General features: G+C 47.3%; 1 long non-coding RNA gene across 1 annotated transcript in view; it reads left to right on the top strand.

The window, feature by feature from the left end:
• LOC308198100 overlaps nucleotides 1-25,279 on the top strand; it is a 149,502-nt gene that overhangs the window by 112,792 nt on the left and 11,431 nt on the right. The gene's annotated exons all lie outside the window — the stretch shown is intronic.

The raw sequence follows: 25,279 nt of genomic DNA, 5'->3' as shown, positions 1-25,279 counted from the left end.
TGTTTTCTAGGGCGCTTGCGGCGGGGAGGAGAAATAGGAGGATAGTGAAGTAGGCGATTGAAGCGAGTTGGCCGATGATGATGAATGGGTGTTCGACGGGTTGGCTTCCTACTCATGTTAGGACGAGGAGGTCGGCGACTAGTACTCAGAATAGGAGCTGGGAGAGTGGTCGGAATGTTATTGCTCGTTGTTTTGATTTGTGCAGGAATGGGATTAGGAATAGGATCAGTACGGAGGCGGCCAGTGCTAATACGCCTCCTAGTTTATTTGGGATTGAACGTAGGATGGCGTAGGCGAATAGGAAGTATCATTCTGGCTTGATGTGTGGTGGGGTTACTAGCGGGTTTGCTGGGGTGAAGTTTTCTGGGTCTCCCAGGAGGTTAACCGCTCATGCTTCTTTCTTATGAGACGTTAGTAAACCAATTACATAGCCTTGTCAAGACTAAATCACAGGTAAAAATCCTGTACATCTCATGTGGCCAACCACTCCCAACTAGGATTCCAAGACGTCTCATCACCCATCATAGAAGAACTCGTTGAATTCCACGACCACGCCCTAATCGTTGCCCTAGCTATCTGCAGCCTAGTTCTCTACCTTTTAGCCCACATACTAACAGAAAAACTCTCGTCCAATGCTGTAGACGCCCAAGAAGTAGAGCTGATCTGGACAATCCTACCTGCTATCGTCCTGGTACTCCTCGCCCTCCCATCCCTACAAATCCTCTACATAATGGACGAAATCGACGAACCAGACCTCACCCTAAAAGCCATCGGCCACCAATGATACTGAAGCTACGAATACACAGACTTCAAAGACCTATCATTCGACTCCTACATAGTGCCCACCCCAGACTTACCCAACGGCCACTTCCGACTGCTAGAAGTTGACCACCGCGTAGTTATCCCAATAGAATCCCCCATCCGCGTGATCATTACTGCAGGAGACGTACTCCACTCCTGAGCAGTCCCAACGCTCGGAGTTAAAACAGACGCAATCCCAGGCCGACTAAACCAAACTTCATTCATTACCACCCGGCCTGGGATTTTTTACGGACAATGCTCAGAAATTTGCGGGGCTAATCACAGCTACATACCCATTGTAGTAGAATCAACCCCACTCCCACATTTCGAGGCCTGATCGTCCCTTCTATCATCATCCTAATCATTAAGAAGCTATGCAACAGCACTAGCCTTTTAAGCTAGCCAAAGAGGGACTTCCCCCTCCTTAATGATATGCCACAGCTTAACCCCGCACCATGATTTTCAATCATAATTATAACCTGATTAACCCTAGCACTCCTCATCCAACCAAAACTACTAGCCTTCACCACAACCAACCCCCCATCAAATAAGACCTCCCTCACTACCAAACCCACACCATGATCCTGACCATGAACCTAAGCTTCTTTGACCAATTTTCCAGCCCCAATCTATTTGGCATCCCCTTAATCCTACTATCCCTACTCTTCCCAGCCCTACTATTCCCGTCCCCAAACAACCGATGAATCAACAACCGCCTTTCTACTATCCAAACATGACTCCTTCACCTAATCACAAAACAACTAATAGTCCCACTCAACAAAAATGGCCACAAATGAGCCATAATATTTACATCCCTAATAATCATACTTCTTACAATCAACCTTCTAGGCCTCCTTCCGTATACATTCACCCCAACCACCCAACTATCTATGAACATAGCCCTAGCCTTCCCACTATGGCTCGCCACACTACTAACAGGCATGTTTAACCATGTACGTGCCCCAGGGCCGGCTTAAAGTAGGCTCTATTGTCCCACTTTACTGCTAAATCCGCCTTCCAGAAGTGGTTTCACGCTTCTTTCCGTGTGCCCTATGAATAGGGAATGTAGCCCATTTCTTCCACTCCATAGGCTATACCTTGACCTGTCTTATTAGCGGGGTGCTATTGTGTCCACTGTTGTGCTCTCATTCGAGGTGGGCTGGCGACGGCGGTATGTAGGCTGTGTTGGCAAGGGGTGGTTGGGTTAATCGGGGATTATCGATTGTAGAACAGGCTCCTCTAGGTGGGTTTGGGGCACCGCCAAGTCCTTAGAGTTTTAAGCGTTTGTGCTCGTAGTTCTCTGGCGGATACTTCGGTAAAGTAAGTATCAAGATTTAGGGCCAGGCATAGTGGGGTATCTAATCCCAGTTTGGGCCCTGGCTTTCGTGGGTTTAAATCAGTCGTTAGTTCCTAAGATCATCTTAATGGTGTGTTTAGGTGCATCTTGGGCTTATGACAGCTCAGTTGCATTTTGATCTTAGTTAGCTAGGATAGGCATTTTACCACTCTTTACGCCGTGTCAATAGGACGGTTGATTTGGGTTTCTTGTATGACCGCGGTGGCTGGCACAAGATTTACCAACCCTTGAAGTTAGGCTGTTGCTATAACTAAGTCAAGTTTGCACTCATTGCTTAATGTTAATTACTGCTGAATACCCGTGGGGGCGTGGCTTAGCGAGGCGTCTTGGGCTACTACTTGGGTGTGCCTGATACCCGCTCCTCAAGGCCTGTATGGGGGTAGGTGGTCGAGGGCGTTTACACTGGGGCGCGGATACTTGCATGTATATATTTAGCAAAAACCAACCGTAAGGTTAGGACTAAGTCTTTTGTCCGCAGGCATGTTTTATGCCATCTTGGCAACTTCAGTGCCATGCTTTGTGTTAAGCTATGTGGACGGGGGTGTGGTTAGCTGATAGTTGAGTGGTGAGTGAGAGTGAAGTATATGAAATTATTGCTTGTGTTTACTATTTTTAGTACTGGAGTTTCTCTAAGTCCTAGGACTAGGAGGAAATGGTGTTTCATAGTGTGTAGGCGTCGGGATAGTCCGAGTATCGTCGGGGTATTCCTGCTAGGCCTAGGAAGTGCTGGGGGAAGAACGTTAGGTTTACTCCTGTAAATATTACCCCGAAGTGGGCTTTTGCTCATGTTTGGTGTAGGGTAAACCCAGTGAGTAGTGGGAATCAGTGAGTAAATCCTGCTAGAATGGCAAAGACGGCGCCTATGGATAGGACGTAGTGGAAGTGGGCAACTACGTAGTGCGTGTCGTGCAGGGCGATGTCTAGGGAAGAGTTTGCAAGAACGATTCCTGTTAATCCTCCGATGGTAAATAGGAAGATAAATCCTAGAGCTCATAGTATTGGGGGGGGTCTCATTTGATTGTTCCTCCGTGCAGGGTGGCTAGTCAGCTAAATACTTTGATTCCGGTAGGGATGGCAATGATTATAGTGGCTGATGTAAAGTAGGCTCGGGTATCAACGTCTATTCCTACTGTAAACATGTGGTGAGCTCAGACGATGAATCCTAGGAAGCCGATGGATAGTATGGCTCAGACTATTCCCATGTAGCCGAAGGGCTCCTTTTTGCCTGAGTAGTACGTGACTACGTGTGAGATGATTCCGAACCCCGGTAGGATCAGAATATAGACTTCTGGGTGTCCGAAGAATCAGAATAGGTGTTGGTACAGGATTGGGTCTCCTCCTCCAGCGGGGTCGAAGAATGTGGTGTTTAGGTTTCGATCAGTTAGTAATATTGTAATACCGGCGGCGAGTACGGGGAGTGATAGAAGGAGTAGGATGGCGGTAATTAGTACGGATCAGACAAATAGTGGGGTTTGGTATTGTGAGAGTGCGGGGGGTTTTATGTTGATGGCTGTGGTGATAAAGTTGATGGCCCCAAGGATGGAGGAGATACCGGCTAAGTGGAGTGAGAAGATAGCCAGGTCTACTGAAGCTCCGGCGTGGGCAAGGTCACCTGCTAGGGGAGGGTAGACAGTTCAGCCTGTGCCGGCGCCAGCTTCTACAGTGGATGAGGCTAGTAGGAGGAGGAATGATGGGGGGAGGAGTCAAAAGCTTATGTTGTTTATTTGCGGGAATGCTATGTCGGGGGCACCGATTATGAGGGGGACTAATCAGTTGCCGAATCCTCCGATCATGATGGGTATGACTATAAAGAAGCTTATTACAAAGGCGTGAGCGGTAACGATTACATTGTAAATTTGGTCGTCGCCTAGGAGAGTTCCTGGTTGTCCTAGTTCTGCGCGGATTAATAGGCTGAGTGCGGTGCCGACTATTCCTGCTCATGCCCCGAAGATGAGGTACAGGGTGCCAATATCCTTATGGTTAGTGGAAAATAGTCATCGGTTGATGAAGGTGACGGGTAAGATGGCTGAGTGTTGAAGCGTTAGGCTGTAGTCCTTTTTACAGAGGTTTAATTCCTCTTCTTATCGGCTCTGTAGTGAAATTCATGTTGAGTTGCAAGCTCATCGATGCGCACTAGGGTGCGTCAGGGTCTTTGTAGGCAGAAGCCAATTGGTTTAGGCATTTAGCTGTTAACTAGAGTTTTGTGGGATCGAAGCCCATCTGTCTAGGGAGGCTTTAGCTTAATTAAAGCGTCTGACTTGCATTCAGAAGATACAGGTTAATATTCTGTAAGTCTTAATGTGCAGAAACTAAGAGGGTTTAACTCTTATTTAAGGCTTTGAAGGCCTTCGGTTTGGGGTGTTATCCTAAGTTTCTAGACAATGGCATGTATTATTGGGGACAGGGGAAGTAAGAGGATTGATAGTGAGGCAAGGACCGCAGTAGGTGTGCTTGGGGCTTTGCTAGTGTATCATTGTTTTATGTGGTTAGAGGAGTTGGGGGGAAGGGTAATTGTTGAGTGGTATGCGAGGCGTAGGTAGAAGAAGAGGCTGAGCAGTGATAGCATGGCAATTGCCATGGCTGCTGGTGTTATTTCCTGTTTAGTTAGTTCTTGGATGATAAGTCACTTTGGTATAAAGCCTGTTAATGGGGGGAGGCCTGCTAGGGATAAAAGTACTAGTATTAGGGTGGCGTTTAGCACTGGGGTTTTTGTTCATGAGGTTGTGATCATGGATAGGTTAAGGGCTTTGATTTTGTTAAGGGCTAGGAATACGGCTGATGTTATGATTGTGTATAGGTAGAAGGTAAGTAAGGCCAATTTGGGGCTGTAAACTAGGATGATGGCGATTCAGCCTAAGTGGGAGATGGACGAGAAGGCTAGGATTTTGCGTGTTTGTGTTTGGTTCAGTCCTATTCAGCCTCCTAGTGCTGTTGAGGCTAGGGCCATGGCGGTGAGTAGAGCTGGGTCGAGGGATTTGGATGTTAGTAGGAGCAGGGTTAGTGGGGGGAATTTTATGAGGGTCGAGAGTAGCAGGGCTGTTATTAGTGGCGATCCTTGTAGTACTTCTGGGAATCAGAAGTGAAATGGCACTAGGCCCAGTTTAATAGCGATTGCTGCTGTCAGTAGTAGACAGGAGGTTGGGTGGTTTATTTGTGTGATGTCTCATTGGCCAGTGACTCAGGCATTGGTTATGCTAGAGAATAGGACCAGGGCGGAAGCAGCTGCTTGGGTTAGGAAGTATTTCGTTGCGGCTTCTACTGCTCGTGGGTGGTGGGATTTGGCAATTAGGGGAATGATGGCTAGTGTGTTGATCTCCAGTCCTGTCCAGGCCAGAACTCAGTGGTTGCTGGAAATTGTGATTGTGGTGCCCAAGATGAGGCTGAAGGTTATGATTGGGGTCGCGTAAGGGTTCATTAGTAGAGGAGGGGGTTAAACCATCATTTTCGGGGTATGGGCCCGATAGCTTGATTAGCTGACTCTACTAGAAAATAATATAAGGGAAGTATGGAGAATTTTGATTTCTCTTGTGTGGGTTCAATTCCTACTTTTCTAAGGTCAACAGGAAATGAGAGGGCTGTTATACCTCTATGTTCACTTTATCATAGTGACCCTTTGTAGTTCAGGCACATTTCCTTATGTAAGGAGGTAGGCCTGCATAGCAGATAGGTATGCTGATGTGTCAGAGGCACAGAGCTAGTGTGAGGGGTAGGAAGTTTTTTCATAGTAGGTGCATTAGTTGGTCATATCGGAATCGTGGGTATGAAGCTCGGACCCATAAGAAACCAGAAGATAGTAGGAGGACTTTTGTGGCTAGGATGACGGGGAATAGTTCTGTGGGTGGCCCTAGGGCGCTTGGGTTTAGGAATATGATGGCTGTAAGTGTATTTATTAGCATAATGTTCGCATATTCAGCTAGGAAGAATAAGGCGAAGGGTCCTGCGGCGTATTCAACGTTAAACCCTGAGACTAGCTCAGATTCACCCTCTGTGAGGTCAAAAGGAGCTCGGTTTGTCTCTGCTAGGGTGGATACGTATCATATTATTGCTAGGGGTCATGAGGAGAAAATGAAGTATAGAGGCTCCTGTGCGACGGCAAAGGAGCTGAGTGTGTAGCTTCCGCTTAGTATGATTATTGATAGCAGGATTATGGCCAGTGTCACTTCGTATGAAATGGTCTGTGCTACTGCCCGTAGGGCTCCGATTAGTGCGTATTTTGAGTTCGAGGCTCAGCCTGATCATAGGACTGAGTAGACGGCTAGGCTTGACATGGCTATTAGGAAGAGAACTCCGAGGTTTAGATCTGCTAGGGGAAATGGGAGTGGTAGTGGTGCTCAAGTGGTGAGGGCTAGGACAAGGGCTAGTATTGGTATCAGAATGAATAGAAGTGGGGAAGAGGTAGAGGGTCGGATGGGCTCTTTGGTAAATAGTTTCAGTCCGTCCGCAAATGGTTGAAGTAGGCCAAAAGGCCCGACAACGTTAGGGCCTTTGCGGGATTGTATGTAGCTTAGGATTTTCCGTTCTACTAGGGTTAGGAAGGCTACGGCAATCAGGATTGGGATGATGTATAGGAGGGATATAATGAGGCAGCTTAGTGTTGTTATTTGAATCATGGGTGAAGCTAGGGAGAGGATTTGAACCTCTGGGGAAAGGGCTTAAGCCTTCTGCACTTGCCGGGCTCTGCCACTCTAGCTGGTCCTTTTCTAGGATTGAAAGTGGTGGGGGAAGGCCCTCTTCACGGTTTAGTTGGTTTCACTGCTTAGAGGGGGGGGGCGTGCTTGTGGTATTGGCCCCACTTTCCCGGTCCTTTCGTACTGGGGAGAGTGTGTCATAGATAGAAACCGACCTGGATTGCTCCGGTCTGAACTCAGATCACGTAGGACTGTTAATCGTTGAACAAACGAACCCTTAATAGCGGCTGCACCATTAGGATGTCCTGATCCAACATCGAGGTCGTAAACCCCCCTGTCGATATGGGCTCTTGAGGGGGATTGCGCTGTTATCCCTGGGGTAGCTTGGTCCATTAATCAATTATATTGGGTCTGGTCACTGTTAGCACTTTGAGGGGTAGCTCTAGGTAAAGAGGTATGGTCTTGTTTTTGGAGGATTTGTTCTCCTCCAAGGTTGCCCCAACCGAAAAATATCGACCAGGCTCTGCGATGGTAGTGGCCCCAGTGGGGTTGATTGAGGATTCGCGGTGGTCGTTGATTTTTAAGTTCCACAGGGTCTTCTCGTCTTATGTTCACATCCCCGCTTTTGCACGGGGAGATCAATTTCACTGATTATCTGTGAGAGACAGTTAAGACCTCGTTTAGCCATTCATACAAGTCTCGATTTATGGGACAATTGATTGCGCTACCTTTGCACGGTTAGGATACCGCGGCCGTTAAACCTAAGTCACCGGGCAGGCATCACCTTCAATACTTGTTTAATTTGCTGAAGGCTATGTTTTTGGTAAACAGTCGGGCCTTATTAATTTGCCGAGTTCCTTTCACAGATTTTAATCGCTCTTATAGGCGCTCCTGAGTCGGGTTAACAGGGTTAGTTAATACGTGGTCTTGTAGGGGTTTTTGTATCTGTCTAGGTCTGTTAATAATGTTTCTATGTAAGCTTGCGCCGTTAGAGGGGTGTGGCCCTGAGTTACTTATTTTAGCATTAATTCTCCTATATTCATAGGTTGACCTGTTTGTGATAAGGGAATCATCTTATTTTGGTATTTTTAGGTGGTGGAGCTTTGACGCACTCTTTTTTGATGGCTGCTTTAGGGCCCACGGTAGGATCAGTAGTAAGAATTATCCGCTAGTCGAGGTTGTGTCCTTTTTTAATGGAGCTGTCCCTCCATTAAATAGCTCTTAATCGTCTCATTAGGGTTCAGGATGTCCGGTAGGGAGGATTAAGGGGGAACTTAGATTCGTTTCACAGGTAACCAGCTATCACCCAGCTCGGTTGGCTTTTCACCTCTACTGACAAGTCATCCCACTCTTTTGCAACAGAGACGGGTTCGCTCTCTTTAACTGCTTGAAAGTAGCTCGCTTGGGTTTCGGGGGGGCAAACTTTAGTTCACTTTGCTTGGTTGTTCTCGCTAAACCATGATGCAAAAGGTACAAGGGTTGATCTTTGCTGTCTGTCGCTTTGATTGTTTCACTGCTATTTCATCTTTCCCTTACGGTACTGGGGTCTCTATCGCGTCTAAGTGTCTTTTCTATCGCCTATACTAAGACTGTAAAATGCTTTAGTTTAATTAGTTTAGTAAATTCTTTAGTTTTGGTGTACTATTTGTGTGGTTGAGCTAGAGGGGGGGCTTCAAGACGATCCGGTCTAGTAGATATCTTTCAGGTGTAAGCTGAGTGCTTTGGTGTTATAGCTACGTCTTGATATTCTAAGTACACCTTCCGGTACACTTACCTTGTTACGACTTACCTCATCTTCAGCGTATTTATGGTATTAGTTATGTGGGATGTGGCTTTTGAGGAGGGTGACGGGCGGTATGTACGTGCCCCAGGGCCGGCTTAAAGTAGGCTCTATTGTCCCACTTTACTGCTAAATCCGCCTTCCAGAAGTGGTTTCACGCTTCTTTCCGTGTGCCCTATGAATAGGGAATGTAGCCCATTTCTTCCACTCCATAGGCTATACCTTGACCTGTCTTATTAGCGGGGTGCTATTGTGTCCACTGTTGTGCTCTCATTCGAGGTGGGCTGGCGACGGCGGTATGTAGGCTGTGTTGGCAAGGGGTGGTTGGGTTAATCGGGGATTATCGATTGTAGAACAGGCTCCTCTAGGTGGGTTTGGGGCACCGCCAAGTCCTTAGAGTTTTAAGCGTTTGTGCTCGTAGTTCTCTGGCGGATACTTCGGTAAAGTAAGTATCAAGATTTAGGGCCAGGCATAGTGGGGTATCTAATCCCAGTTTGGGCCCTGGCTTTCGTGGGTTTAAATCAGTCGTTAGTTCCTAAGATCATCTTAATGGTGTGTTTAGGTGCATCTTGGGCTTATGACAGCTCAGTTGCATTTTGATCTTAGTTAGCTAGGATAGGCATTTTACCACTCTTTACGCCGTGTCAATAGGACGGTTGATTTGGGTTTCTTGTATGACCGCGGTGGCTGGCACAAGATTTACCAACCCTTGAAGTTAGGCTGTTGCTATAACTAAGTCAAGTTTGCACTCATTGCTTAATGTTAATTACTGCTGAATACCCGTGGGGGCGTGGCTTAGCGAGGCGTCTTGGGCTACTACTTGGGTGTGCCTGATACCCGCTCCTCAAGGCCTGTATGGGGGTAGGTGGTCGAGGGCGTTTACACTGGGGCGCGGATACTTGCATGTATATATTTAGCAAAAACCAACCGTAAGGTTAGGACTAAGTCTTTTGTCCGCAGGCATGTTTTATGCCATCTTGGCAACTTCAGTGCCATGCTTTGTGTTAAGCTATGTGGACGGGGGTGTGGTTAGCTGATAGTTGAGTGGTGAGTGAGAGTGAAGTATATGAAATTATTGCTTGTGTTTACTATTTTTAGTACTGGAGTTTCTCTAATAAGTTTAAGTTATTTTGTATGTGTTTGTGTGTATATGTACATCGTTCCGATGATGTCATGGAAGAGATGATTAATGGAGTTTTAGAGGTAGTTTGCTGGGATTGGGCGATGAAGGTTTATGCTACATGGTGGTTAGCGAAAGTTTACTGGTTTAGTTTGTGAAGCGCAGGGGTTGCGCTTAATGATTTGTTGTTTTGTGCTATGTCCAACGAGCATTCATCCAATAGCCCCATTTAACCCGGAGGGTGGAGGTAACATTAACTGAATGTGGTCAAAGTGCATCAGTGTCAGGATGATTCCCCATATACGCCAACCGTCTCATCGAGGGACCCTTGAAATATAGGATAGGCCGTGAGGCAGGTGTGTCCAGGCTTAGATTGTGGGACCCCCGAGATCACTGGGAATAGCCACCTGTGAGGTAACCCCGGAAAAAATAAGAGGAACCAGAGGCGCCAAAAAGCTGGAACATGCCGCGATTACGCATTGAGAAGGTGAAAGTACTCACAGATGCCACTTTGAAGGGCAAGGAGGGGTGAGTGAACCCAATGGATGGCCCTGACCGAGGAACCAGAGGCGCAAAAATGTGAGGAGGGCGAGGGGTTTAGGGGGAACGTATGGGCCTGAAGCTAGTCATACCGGACATTATGTGCAACGGGTTGCTGATTTCACGTGAGGAGTACGATTAATAAATCCGTCTGATACGAACTGCATGAGATATGTGGTGGAGAGTTGTTGTTGGAGCATGTCCTGTGAGCATTCATTAAAATGGGGTCTTGTTATGCGCTTGAGTGGAGTTGTATTGGGTGTTGTGGGGTATGGTCCTAGAACATTCATGCCGGGTGGTTTGGTAGGAGTGTGTTTAAGGGTTTAATGGCCGTGTACATGTATGGGTTTAGCACCTGCTTATAAGATAGTCCGTATATAATGTATATTACTGGTACTATAGTATGTATGTATATGGGGTATATAAATTTATGCACGAATATGCATAACCAAATACCCCCGCCTCGGGGGGGGAGGGGGGGGGGGTTAAGCATAATGGCATAGATGGGGTAGAATTATTGGGGGCTTGCGGTTAGTTCCTGTAGTTGAGAACAATGGCGGCTTTTCGAGCCGCAGGCCTCGGGTAGTGTCCGGGCAGGAATAATGACTTATTTTATGTTTTTTTTAGGGATTTGCTTTGCGGTGGGTGTTTTGGGTGTGGCGTCGAATCCTTCGCCGTATTATGGGGTTGTTGGTTTGGTGTTAGCGTCTGTGGCGGGGTGCGGGTGGTTGCTGGGCCTTGGGGTTTCGTTCGTGGCTTTAGTGCTGTTTATGGTGTATTTGGGGGGTATGCTGGTGGTGTTTGTTTATTCAGTAGCTTTAGCAGCGGAGCCTTTCCCTGGGGCTTGGGGGGATTGACGGGTGATTGGATGTGCAGTAGCGTTTGTGGCAATTGTTTTTGGGGGGTTGGTGTTTGGGGGGTTTATGGGGGCTTGGAAGTTCGGGGTTTCTACTGTGAATAATGTTGGGGTGTTTGTTGTTCGGTCGGATTTTAGTGGAGTTTCCATGTTTTATTCACATGGGGCAGGGATGTTTTTAGTGGCGGGTTGGGGGCTGTTGTTGACTTTGTTTGTTGTATTGGAGCTTGTGCGGGGGTTGTCGCGGGGTGCTATTCGGGCGGTTTAGGGGTTAGGGTCAGAGAATAGTTTATTGAAAATGCCAGCTTTGGGAGCTGGAGATAAAGGTTTGAGTCCTTTTTTTCTGAGTTTGGGGTACTCTAAGAAGTGGTAAGTCTTCAATCTTTGGTTTACAAGACCAATGTTTTTATAAACTATTAGAGTATTTAGCAGTTGAGTATTTTGTTTTCTAGGGCGCTTGCGGCGGGGAGGAGAAATAGGAGGATAGTGAAGTAGGCGATTGAAGCGAGTTGGCCGATGATGATGAATGGGTGTTCGACGGGTTGGCTTCCTACTCATGTTAGGACGAGGAGGTCGGCGACTAGTACTCAGAATAGGAGCTGGGAGAGTGGTCGGAATGTTATTGCTCGTTGTTTTGATTTGTGCAGGAATGGGATTAGGAATAGGATCAGTACGGAGGCGGCCAGTGCTAATACGCCTCCTAGTTTATTTGGGATTGAACGTAGGATGGCGTAGGCGAATAGGAAGTATCATTCTGGCTTGATGTGTGGTGGGGTTACTAGCGGGTTTGCTGGGGTGAAGTTTTCTGGGTCTCCCAGGAGGTTAACCGCTCATGCTTCTTTCTTATGAGACGTTAGTAAACCAATTACATAGCCTTGTCAAGACTAAATCACAGGTAAAAATCCTGTACATCTCATGTGGCCAACCACTCCCAACTAGGATTCCAAGACGCCTCATCACCCATCATAGAAGAACTCGTTGAATTCCACGACCACGCCCTAATCGTTGCCCTAGCTATCTGCAGCCTAGTTCTCTACCTTTTAGCCCACATACTAACAGAAAAACTCTCGTCCAATGCTGTAGACGCCCAAGAAGTAGAGCTGATCTGGACAATCCTACCTGCTATCGTCCTGGTACTCCTCGCCCTCCCATCCCTACAAATCCTCTACATAATGGACGAAATCGACGAACCAGACCTCACCCTAAAAGCCATCGGCCACCAATGATACTGAAGCTACGAATACACAGACTTCAAAGACCTATCATTCGACTCCTACATAGTGCCCACCCCAGACTTACCCAACGGCCACTTCCGACTGCTAGAAGTTGACCACCGCGTAGTTATCCCAATAGAATCCCCCATCCGCGTGATCATTACTGCAGGAGACGTACTCCACTCCTGAGCAGTCCCAACGCTCGGAGTTAAAACAGACGCAATCCCAGGCCGACTAAACCAAACTTCATTCATTACCACCCGGCCTGGGATTTTTTACGGACAATGCTCAGAAATTTGCGGGGCTAATCACAGCTACATACCCATTGTAGTAGAATCAACCCCACTCCCACATTTCGAGGCCTGATCGTCCCTTCTATCATCATCCTAATCATTAAGAAGCTATGCAACAGCACTAGCCTTTTAAGCTAGCCAAAGAGGGACTTCCCCCTCCTTAATGATATGCCACAGCTTAACCCCGCACCATGATTTTCAATCATAATTATAACCTGATTAACCCTAGCACTCCTCATCCAACCAAAACTACTAGCCTTCACCACAACCAACCCCCCATCAAATAAGACCTCCCTCACTACCAAACCCACACCATGATCCTGACCATGAACCTAAGCTTCTTTGACCAATTTTCCAGCCCCAATCTATTCGGCATCCCCTTAATCCTACTATCCCTACTCTTCCCAGCCCTACTATTCCCGTCCCCAAACAACCGATGAATCAACAACCGCCTTTCTACTATCCAAACATGACTCCTTCACCTAATCACAAAACAACTAATAGTCCCACTCAACAAAAATGGCCACAAATGAGCCATAATATTTACATCCCTAATAATCATACTTCTTACAATCAACCTTCTAGGCCTCCTTCCGTATACATTCACCCCAACCACCCAACTATCTATGAACATAGCCCTAGCCTTCCCACTATGGCTCGCCACACTACTAACAGGCATGTTTAACCATGTACGTGCCCCAGGGCCGGCTTAAAGTAGGCTCTATTGTCCCACTTTACTGCTAAATCCGCCTTCCAGAAGTGGTTTCACGCTTCTTTCCGTGTGCCCTATGAATAGGGAATGTAGCCCATTTCTTCCACTCCATAGGCTATACCTTGACCTGTCTTATTAGCGGGGTGCTATTGTGTCCACTGTTGTGCTCTCATTCGAGGTGGGCTGGCGACGGCGGTATGTAGGCTGTGTTGGCAAGGGGTGGTTGGGTTAATCGGGGATTATCGATTGTAGAACAGGCTCCTCTAGGTGGGTTTGGGGCACCGCCAAGTCCTTAGAGTTTTAAGCGTTTGTGCTCGTAGTTCTCTGGCGGATACTTCGGTAAAGTAAGTATCAAGATTTAGGGCCAGGCATAGTGGGGTATCTAATCCCAGTTTGGGCCCTGGCTTTCGTGGGTTTAAATCAGTCGTTAGTTCCTAAGATCATCTTAATGGTGTGTTTAGGTGCATCTTGGGCTTATGACAGCTCAGTTGCATTTTGATCTTAGTTAGCTAGGATAGGCATTTTACCACTCTTTACGCCGTGTCAATAGGACGGTTGATTTGGGTTTCTTGTATGACCGCGGTGGCTGGCACAAGATTTACCAACCCTTGAAGTTAGGCTGTTGCTATAACTAAGTCAAGTTTGCACTCATTGCTTAATGTTAATTACTGCTGAATACCCGTGGGGGCGTGGCTTAGCGAGGCGTCTTGGGCTACTACTTGGGTGTGCCTGATACCCGCTCCTCAAGGCCTGTATGGGGGTAGGTGGTCGAGGGCGTTTACACTGGGGCGCGGATACTTGCATGTATATATTTAGCAAAAACCAACCGTAAGGTTAGGACTAAGTCTTTTGTCCGCAGGCATGTTTTATGCCATCTTGGCAACTTCAGTGCCATGCTTTGTGTTAAGCTATGTGGACGGGGGTGTGGTTAGCTGATAGTTGAGTGGTGAGTGAGAGTGAAGTATATGAAATTATTGCTTGTGTTTACTATTTTTAGTACTGGAGTTTCTCTAATAAGTTTAAGTTATTTTGTATGTGTTTGTGTGTATATGTACATCGTTCCGATGATGTCATGGAAGGGATGATTAATGGAGTTTTAGAGGTAGTTTGCTGGGATTGGGCGATGAAGGTTTATGCTACATGGTGGTTAGCGAAAGTTTACTGGTTTAGTTTGTGAAGCGCAGGGGTTGCGCTTAATGATTTGTTGTTTTGTGCTATGTCCAACGAGCATTCATCCAATAGCCCCATTTAACCCGGAGGGTGGAGGTAACATTAACTGAATGTGGTCAAAGTGCATCAGTGTCAGGATGATTCCCCATATACGCCAACCGTCTCATCGAGGGACCCTTGAAATATAGGATAGGCCGTGAGGCAGGTGTGTCCAGGCTTAGATTGTGGGACCCCCGAGATCACTGGGAATAGCCACCTGTGAGGTAACCCCGGAAAAAATAAGAGGAACCAGAGGCGCCAAAAAGCTGGAACATGCCGCGATTACGCATTGAGAAGGTGAAAGTACTCACAGATGCCACTTTGAAGGGCAAGGAGGGGTGAGTGAACCCAATGGATGGCCCTGACCGAGGAACCAGAGGCGCAAAAATGTGAGGAGGGCGAGGGGTTTAGGGGGAACGTATGGGCCTGAAGCTAGTCATACCGGACATTATGTGCAACGGGTTGCTGATTTCACGTGAGGAGTACGATTAATAAATCCGTCTGATACGAACTGCATGAGATATGTGGTGGAGAGTTGTTGTTGGAGCATGTCCTGTGAGCATTCATTAAAATGGGGTCTTGTTATGCGCTTGAGTGGAGTTGTATTGGGTGTTGTGGGGTATGGTCCTAGAACATTCATGCCGGGTGGTTTGGTAGGAGTGTGTTTAAGGGTTTAATGGCCGTGTACATGTATGGGTTTAGCACCTGCTTATAAGATAGTCCGTATATAATGTATATTACTGGTACTATAGTATGTATGTATATGGGGTATATAAATTTATGCACGAATATGCATAACCAAATACCCCCGCCTCGGGGGGGGAGGGGGGGGGGGTTAAGCATAATGGCATAGATGGGGTAGAATTATTGGGGGCTTGCGGTTAGTTCCTGTAGTTGAGAACAATGGCGGCTTTTCGAGCCGCAGGCCTCGGGTAGTGTCCGGGCAGGAATAATGACTTATTTTATGTTTTTTTTAGGGATTTGCTTTGCGGTGGGTGTTTTGGGTGTGGCGTCGAATCCTTCGCCGTATTATGGGGTTGTTGGTTTGGTGTTAGCGTCTGTGGCGGGGTGCGGGTGGTTGCTGGGCCTTGGGGTTTCGTTCGTGGCTTTAGTGCTGTTTATGGTGTATTTGGGGGGTATGCTGGTGGTGTTTGTTTATTCAGTAGCTTTAGCAGCGGAGCCTTTCCCTGGGGCTTGGGGGGATTGACGGGTGATTGGATGTGCAGTAGCGTTTGTGGCAATTGTTTTTGGGGGGTTGGTGTTTGGGGGGTTTATGGGGGCTTGGAAGTTCGGGGTTTCTACTGTGAATAATGTTGGGGTGTTTGTTGTTCGGTCGGATTTTAGTGGAGTTTCCATGTTTTATTCACATGGGGCAGGGATGTTTTTAGTGGCGGGTTGGGGGCTGTTGTTGACTTTGTTTGTTGTATTGGAGCTTGTGCGGGGGTTGTCGCGGGGTGCTATTCGGGCGGTTTAGGGGTTAGGGTCAGAGAATAGTTTATTGAAAATGCCAGCTTTGGGAGCTGGAGATAAAGGTTTGAGTCCTTTTTTTCTGAGTTTGGGGTACTCTAAGAAGTGGTAAGTCTTCAATCTTTGGTTTACAAGACCAATGTCCGAGTATCGTCGGGGTATTCCTGCTAGGCCTAGGAAGTGCTGGGGGAAGAACGTTAGGTTTACTCCTGTAAATATTACCCCGAAGTGGGCTTTTGCTCATGTTTGGTGTAGGGTAAACCCAGTGAGTAGTGGGAATCAGTGAGTAAATCCTGCTAGAATGGCAAAGACGGCGCCTATGGATAGGACGTAGTGGAAGTGGGCAACTACGTAGTACGTGTCGTGCAGGGCGATGTCTAGGGAAGAGTTTGCAAGAACGATTCCTGTTAATCCTCCGATGGTAAATAGGAAGATAAATCCTAGAGCTCATAGTATTGGGGGGGGTCTCATTTGATTGTTCCTCCGTGCAGGGTGGCTAGTCAGCTAAATACTTTGATTCCGGTAGGGATGGCAATGATTATAGTGGCTGATGTAAAGTAGGCTCGGGTATCAACGTCTATTCCTACTGTAAACATGTGGTGAGCTCAGACGATGAATCCTAGGAAGCCGATGGATAGTATGGCTCAGACTATTCCCATGTAGCCGAAGGGCTCCTTTTTGCCTGAGTAGTACGTGACTACGTGTGAGATGATTCCGAACCCCGGTAGGATCAGAATATAGACTTCTGGGTGTCCGAAGAATCAGAATAGGTGTTGGTACAGGATTGGGTCTCCTCCTCCAGCGGGGTCGAAGAATGTGGTGTTTAGGTTTCGATCAGTTAGTAATATTGTAATACCGGCGGCGAGTACGGGGAGTGATAGAAGGAGTAGGATGGCGGTAATTAGTACGGATCAGACAAATAGTGGGGTTTGGTATTGTGAGAGTGCGGGGGGTTTTATGTTGATGGCTGTGGTGATAAAGTTGATGGCCCCAAGGATGGAGGAGATACCGGCTAAGTGGAGTGAGAAGATAGCCAGGTCTACTGAAGCTCCGGCGTGGGCAAGGTCACCTGCTAGGGGAGGGTAGACAGTTCAGCCTGTGCCGGCGCCAGCTTCTACAGTGGATGAGGCTAGTAGGAGGAGGAATGATGGGGGGAGGAGTCAAAAGCTTATGTTGTTTATTTGCGGGAATGCTATGTCGGGGGCACCGATTATGAGGGGGACTAATCAGTTGCCGAATCCTCCGATCATGATGGGTATGACTATAAAGAAGCTTATTACAAAGGCGTGAGCGGTAACGATTACATTGTAAATTTGGTCGTCGCCTAGGAGAGTTCCTGGTTGTCCTAGTTCTGCGCGGATTAATAGGCTGAGTGCGGTGCCGACTATTCCTGCTCATGCCCCGAAGATGAGGTACAGGGTGCCAATATCCTTATGGTTAGTGGAAAATAGTCATCGGTTGATGAAGGTGACGGGTAAGATGGCTGAGTGTTGAAGCGTTAGGCTGTAGTCCTTTTTACAGAGGTTTAATTCCTCTTCTTATCGGCTCTGTAGTGAAATTCATGTTGAGTTGCAAGCTCATCGATGCGCACTAGGGTGCGTCAGGGTCTTTGTAGGCAGAAGCCAATTGGTTTAGGCATTTAGCTGTTAACTAGAGTTTTGTGGGATCGAAGCCCATCTGTCTAGGGAGGCTTTAGCTTAATTAAAGCGTCTGACTTGCATTCAGAAGATACAGGTTAATATTCTGTAAGTCTTAATGTGCAGAAACTAAGAGGGTTTAACTCTTATTTAAGGCTTTGAAGGCCTTCGGTTTGGGGTGTTATCCTAAGTTTCTAGACAATGGCATGTATTATTGGGGACAGGGGAAGTAAGAGGATTGATAGTGAGGCAAGGACCGCAGTAGGTGTGCTTGGGGCTTTGCTAGTGTATCATTGTTTTATGTGGTTAGAGGAGTTGGGGGGAAGGGTAATTGTTGAGTGGTATGCGAGGCGTAGGTAGAAGAAGAGGCTGAGCAGTGATAGCATGGCAATTGCCATGGCTGCTGGTGTTATTTCCTGTTTAGTTAGTTCTTGGATGATAAGTCACTTTGGTATAAAGCCTGTTAATGGGGGGAGGCCTGCTAGGGATAAAAGTACTAGTATTAGGGTGGCGTTTAGCACTGGGGTTTTTGTTCATGAGGTTGTGATCATGGATAGGTTAAGGGCTTTGATTTTGTTAAGGGCTAGGAATACGGCTGATGTTATGATTGTGTATAGGTAGAAGGTAAGTAAGGCCAATTTGGGGCTGTAAACTAGGATGATGGCGATTCAGCCTAAGTGGGAGATGGACGAGAAGGCTAGGATTTTGCGTGTTTGTGTTTGGTTCAGTCCTATTCAGCCTCCTAGTGCTGTTGAGGCTAGGGCCATGGCGGTGAGTAGAGCTGGGTCGAGGGATTTGGATGTTAGTAGGAGCAGGGTTAGTGGGGGGAATTTTATGAGGGTCGAGAGTAGCAGGGCTGTTATTAGTGGCGATCCTTGTAGTACTTCTGGGAATCAGAAGTGAAATGGCACTAGGCCCAGTTTAATAGCGATTGCTGCTGTCAGTAGTAGACAGGAGGTTGGGTGGTTTATTTGTGTGATGTCTCATTGGCCAGTGACTCAGGCATTGGTTATGCTAGAGAATAGGACCAGGGCGGAAGCAGCTGCTTGGGTTAGGAAGTATTTCGTTGCGGCTTCTACTGCTCGTGGGTGGTGGGATTTGGCAATTAGGGGAATGATGGCTAGTGTGTTGATCTCCAGTCCTGTCCAGGCCAGAACTCAGTGGTTGCTGGAAATTGTGATTGTGGTGCCCAAGATGAGGCTGAAGGTTATGATTGGGGTCGCGTAAGGGTTCATTAGTAGAGGAGGGGGTTAAACCATCATTTTCGGGGTATGGGCCCGATAGCTTGATTAGCTGACTCTACTAGAAAATAATATAAGGGAAGTATGGAGAATTTTGATTTCTCTTGTGTGGGTTCAATTCCTACTTTTCTAAGGTCAACAGGAAATGAGAGGGCTGTTATACCTCTATGTTCACTTTATCATAGTGACCCTTTGTAGTTCAGGCACATTTCCTTATGTAAGGAGGTAGGCCTGCATAGCAGATAGGTATGCTGATGTGTCAGAGGCACAGAGCTAGTGTGAGGGGTAGGAAGTTTTTTCATAGTAGGTGCATTAGTTGGTCATATCGGAATCGTGGGTATGAAGCTCGGACCCATAAGAAACCAGAAGATAGTAGGAGGACTTTTGTGGCTAGAATGACGGGGAATAGTTCTGTGGGTGGCCCTAGGGCGCTTGGGTTTAGGAATATGATGGCTGTAAGTGTATTTATTAGCATAATGTTCGCATATTCAGCTAGGAAGAATAAGGCGAAGGGTCCTGCGGCGTATTCAACGTTAAACCCTGAGACTAGCTCAGATTCACCCTCTGTGAGGTCAAAAGGAGCTCGGTTTGTCTCTGCTAGGGTGGATACGTATCATATTATTGCTAGGGGTCATGAGGAGAAAATGAAGTATAGAGGCTCCTGTGCGACGGCAAAGGAGCTGAGTGTGTAGCTTCCGCTTAGTATGATTATTGATAGCAGGATTATGGCCAGTGTCACTTCGTATGAAATGGTCTGTGCTACTGCCCGTAGGGCTCCGATTAGTGCGTATTTTGAGTTCGAGGCTCAGCCTGATCATAGGACTGAGTAGACGGCTAGGCTTGACATGGCTATTAGGAAGAGAACTCCGAGGTTTAGATCTGCTAGGGGAAATGGGAGTGGTAGTGGTGCTCAAGTGGTGAGGGCTAGGACAAGGGCTAGTATTGGTATCAGAATGAATAGAAGTGGGGAAGAGGTAGAGGGTCGGATGGGCTCTTTGGTAAATAGTTTCAGTCCGTCCGCAAATGGTTGAAGTAGGCCAAAAGGCCCGACAACGTTAGGGCCTTTGCGGGATTGTATGTAGCTTAGGATTTTCCGTTCTACTAGGGTTAGGAAGGCTACGGCAATCAGGATTGGGATGATGTATAGGAGGGATATAATGAGGCAGCTTAGTGTTGTTATTTGAATCATGGGTGAAGCTAGGGAGAGGATTTGAACCTCTGGGGAAAGGGCTTAAGCCTTCTGCACTTGCCGGGCTCTGCCACTCTAGCTGGTCCTTTTCTAGGATTGAAAGTGGTGGGGGAAGGCCCTCTTCACGGTTTAGTTGGTTTCACTGCTTAGAGGGGGGGGGCGTGCTTGTGGTATTGGCCCCACTTTCCCGGTCCTTTCGTACTGGGGAGAGTGTGTCATAGATAGAAACCGACCTGGATTGCTCCGGTCTGAACTCAGATCACGTAGGACTGTTAATCGTTGAACAAACGAACCCTTAATAGCGGCTGCACCATTAGGATGTCCTGATCCAACATCGAGGTCGTAAACCCCCCTGTCGATATGGGCTCTTGAGGGGGATTGCGCTGTTATCCCTGGGGTAGCTTGGTCCATTAATCAATTATATTGGGTCTGGTCACTGTTAGCACTTTGAGGGGTAGCTCTAGGTAAAGAGGTATGGTCTTGTTTTTGGAGGATTTGTTCTCCTCCAAGGTCGCCCCAACCGAAAAATATCGACCAGGCTCTGCGATGGTAGTGGCCCCAGTGGGGTTGATTGAGGATTCGCGGTGGTCGTTGATTTTTAAGTTCCACAGGGTCTTCTCGTCTTATGTTCACATCCCCGCTTTTGCACGGGGAGATCAATTTCACTGATTATCTGTGAGAGACAGTTAAGACCTCGTTTAGCCATTCATACAAGTCTCGATTTATGGGACAATTGATTGCGCTATCTTTGCACGGTTAGGATACCGCGGCCGTTAAACCTAAGTCACCGGGCAGGCATCACCTTCAATACTTGTTTAATTTGCTGAAGGCTATGTTTTTGGTAAACAGTCGGGCCTTATTAATTTGCCGAGTTCCTTTCACAGATTTTAATCGCTCTTATAGGCGCTCCTGAGTCGGGTTAACAGGGTTAGTTAATACGTGGTCTTGTAGGGGTTTTTGTATCTGTCTAGGTCTGTTAATAATGTTTCTATGTAAGCTTGCGCCGTTAGAGGGGTGTGGCCCTGTACATGAGGGGCCTAGGATGATTCCTAGGATTGTTATGAGGATGGCAGCGGTTTTGGTGATAAGGGGTATGGTTATTGGGGGGGTTTTGGTTGGTGTGATGAAAGAGGTAATGATTATTCCTGCTGTAATGCTGCCTAGGGCGAGTCGGGTTAGGGGGGCGGTGATTAGTGGGTTGTTTTCGTTTATTGATACTACTGGGGGGATTCGGGTTTGTCCAGCTTGGACTAGGATGGTTATGCGGATGCTGTAGGTTGCGGTGAATGCTGTGGCTATAAGGGTTAGGAGTAGGGCTCAAGTATTTAGGTATGATGTGTTTAAGCTTTCGATGATGAGGTCTTTTGAGTAGAATCCGGCTAGGAATGGGGTTCCTATCAGCGCCAGGTTTCCGATGGTTAGGCAGGAAGTAGTGACTGGGAGTATTTTCTGTAGGCCTCCTATCTTTCGGATATCTTGTTCTCCGTTTAGGTTGTGGATGATAGACCCTGAGCATAGGAATAGTATGGCTTTAAAGAAGGCATGGGTTGAGATGTGTAGGAAGGCTAGTTGTGGGAGGTTTAGTCCGATAGTGACTATTATTAGTCCTAGTTGGCTGGATGTTGAGAAAGCAATGATTTTTTTGATGTCATTTTGGGTTAGGGCGCATGTGGCAGCGAATAGGGTTGATAGAGCACCTAGGCATAGGCAGGCAGTTAGGGCTGTCTGGTTGGTGGCTAGCAGGGGGTGCATGCGGATGAGCAGGAAGATTCCGGCTACTACTATGGTACTGGAGTGCAGTAGGGCTGATACTGGGGTGGGGCCTTCTATTGCTGCGGGCAGTCATGGGTGGAGTCCAAATTGGGCGGATTTTCCTGCGGCTGCGAGGATTAATCCTATGAGGGGGAGGATTGGGGTTTGGTGGGGGTGTACGGCTTGTTGGATCTCTCAGGTGTTGAATGTTGAAGCTAGTCATGCTATGCTCAGGGTCAGTCCGATGTCTCCGATTCGGTTGTAGATTACGGCTTGTAGGGCGGCGGTGTTGGCATCTGCTCGGCCTTGTCATCAGCCGATGAGAAGGAAGGACATGATTCGTACTCCTTCCCAGCCTACGAATAGGAGGAATATGTTGTTTGCGGTTGTTAGGAGGAGTATGGCGACTAGGAATGTCAGTAGGTAGGTGAAAAATTTTGTTACGTATGGCTCTGAGGCCATGTATCATATGGCGAATTGTAGGATTGATCATGTTACAAATAGGGCGATTGGAAGAAATGTTATTGAGTATTGGTCTATTTTTAGGCTCAGGGGGATTTTAAAGTTTATAATGAATTTTCACTCCCAGTGGCAGGTGACAGATTCTACTCCCGAGTAGATGAATGCGGTTGTAGGGGCTAGGCTAATTAGGAATGCGGTTTTAACAGCGCGGGTGGTGGCTTGTGGGGTGTTTTTAAAGTTTTTAAATAGAAATGGCAGGATGATTGGGGTTAGGAGGATTGTCAGCGTGAGTAGTGTGAGGGAGTTGATTAGTAGTGTGGGGTTCACTACTTTTACTTGGATTTGCACCAAGATGGGTGGTTCCTAAGACCAGTGGATTGCTGTTATCCTTTAAAAGTAAGGGGGCTGAGGTTTTAGGCTCAGATGTAAGAGTTAGCAGCTCTTGTTGGTTAAACCCTCCCCTCGGCAGGTAAGAAGGTTTGAACTTCTATTCTTAGAATCACAGTCTAATGTTTGGTTTAAACTATACTTGCATGAGGGGATTCCGGAGATCAGTTCGGGTTTGAGGATTAGGAGGAATATTGGGATAATGTGGAGTGTTATGAGCAGGTGTTCTCGCGTGGTTGAGTTTTGCATAGATGTGATGTGGGAGGGGATTGAGCCTCGTTGGGTCATTAGTAGTATGAATAAGGTGTAGGAGGCGGTTAGTAGGGTTGCGATTCCTGTTAGGATGATCGTGAAGGCAGATCAGTTGAATAAGGTGATTATAATGGTTAGCTCTGCTATGAGGTTTGTTGTTGGGGGTAAGGCTATGTTTGTTAGATTGGCCAGCAATCATCAGGTAGCTATGAGTGGTAGGAGAGGTTGTAGGCCTCGTGTGAGTAGTAGAATTCGGCTGTGCGTACGTTCATAGTTTGTGTTGGCTAGGCAGAATAGTATGGAGGAAGTTAGTCCATGGGAAATTATTAGGATCATTGCCCCTGAGAATGATCAGTGGGTTTGGATTATTCCTGCGGCGATAACTAGGCCTATGTGGCTAACGGATGAATAAGCGATTAGTGATTTTAGGTCTGTCTGTCGTAGGCAGATTGAGCTAGTCATTAGGGCGCCTCATAGGGCCAGGGTTAGGAAGGGGTAGTGCAGGAGGTTGGACAGTGGGCCCATAAATAGAGTGACTCGTATAATTCCGTATCCTCCTAGCTTTAGTAGTAGGGCGGCGAGGAGTATTGAGCCTGCGATGGGTGCTTCTACGTGGGCTTTTGGCAGTCAGAGGTGTAGGCCGTATAGTGGGGCTTTTACTATGAATGCTATGAGCAGTGCTAGACCTGATAGTATTCCTGTCCATGAGGTGGATAGGGTTGGGTGGGTTAGTTGTAGGGTTGGCAGGTGCAGGGTGCCAATTTTCACGTATAGGTGTATGATTGTGATTAGCAGGGGTAGAGAGCTTACTAGCGTGTAGAATAGCAGGTAGATGCCAGCGCTTAGGCGTTCTGGTTGGTTCCCCCATCGGGTGATTAAGATTAGGGTGGGAATGAGGGTTGCTTCAAATGAGATGTAAAATAGTGCTAGTTCTGTGGTGGAAAAGGCTAGTAGGATGAATGGCTGGACTGCGACTAAGGTTGAGATAAAGATTCGTTTGCGTTGTAGGGGTTCTTGTTGCAGGTGGTTTTGGCTTGCTATGATTATGAGTGGGAGTAGTCAGCAGGATAGTACTAGGAGGGGGGATGAGATTTGGTCAATTCCTGTTCAGTTGGATAAAAATTTGTAGGGGTAGTAGGTTGGGATTAATCACTGTAGGCTTAGGGCAGCGATTAGGAGGCTGTATAAGGTGGTGTTAGTCCATAGAAATTTTGGTGGAGACAGCAGGGCTGTTGGAAGAAGTATGATTGTGGGTAGGATGATTTTTAGCATTGCAGGAGGTTTAGGTTGTGTAGATGGTCGGAGCCATGTGTGCGGGTGGAGGCTACTAGGATGGCCAGGCCTGTGCCCGCCTCACACGCTGAGAAGGTTAGCATGAGAATTGGTACCATGGTGAATGAGGAGACTTGGTTTTCGATGGATCGTATTGATAGGCCTACGAATATCGATAATATTATGCTTTCAAGGCATAGTAGGGCGGATACTAGGTGGGTTCGGTGGAAGGCTAGTCCTAGTCCGCTGAAAATGAAGGCTGAGTAGAAGCTTAAATGTAGGGGCGACATAAAAAAGTTACAGGGTTGGCTGTAATCTGCTGGGTCGAAACCAGCTATCTTTTTGGTTAGACTAACTTTCTGTTATTCTGCTCATTCTAGGCCCCCTTGAATTCACTCGTAGGCCAGTCCGAGTGTTAGGAGAAGGAGGATCACTACAGTTCAGGTGAGGGTCATTAGGGGGGATTGGAGTTGGACGGCTCATGGCAGGGGGAGTAGGAGGGCGATTTCTAGGTCGAATAGGACGAACAGGATGGCTACTGAGGAAGAATCGGACTGAGAATGGTAATCGAGCAGATCCAAGTGGGTCGAATCCACATTCGTACGGTGAGAGTTTCTCTGAGTCGGGGTTTATTTGGGCGAGTCAGAAGTTTAATGCGGTTAGGGCGGCGCTTAGGATTGATGATAGGGCGAATATGAACATGAGTGCGTTCATTGCTCTCCTCTGGGTTTATACCAGATTCTAGAGATTGGAAGTCAATTGTAATTAATATACTAGAAGAGCAAGATCCTCATCAGTAGATGGTTATGTAGAGGAATAGTCAGATGACGTCTACGAAGTGTCAGTATCAGGCTGCTGCCTCGAATCCGAAGTGGTGGTCTGATGTAAAGTGGAACTTGATCAGTCGGAAGAGGCAGACGGTCAGGAAGGAGGATCCGATGATTACGTGGAGTCCGTGGAATCCAGTGGCAACGAAGAAGGTAGATCCGTAGACGCTATCGGCGATTGAGAATGGGGCTTCGTGGTATTCTATTGCTTGTAGGGCTGTGAAGTAGAATCCCAGGAGGATCGTTAGGGTTAGGGCGTGGATGGCGTGTTTTCGGTTTCCTT

This window comes from Anser brachyrhynchus (assembly GCF_964034855.1).
Source record: "Anser brachyrhynchus genome assembly, chromosome: 7".
NCBI lineage: Eukaryota > Metazoa > Chordata > Aves > Anseriformes > Anatidae > Anser > Anser brachyrhynchus.
This window is presented reverse-complemented; position numbering and strand designations above follow the sequence as displayed.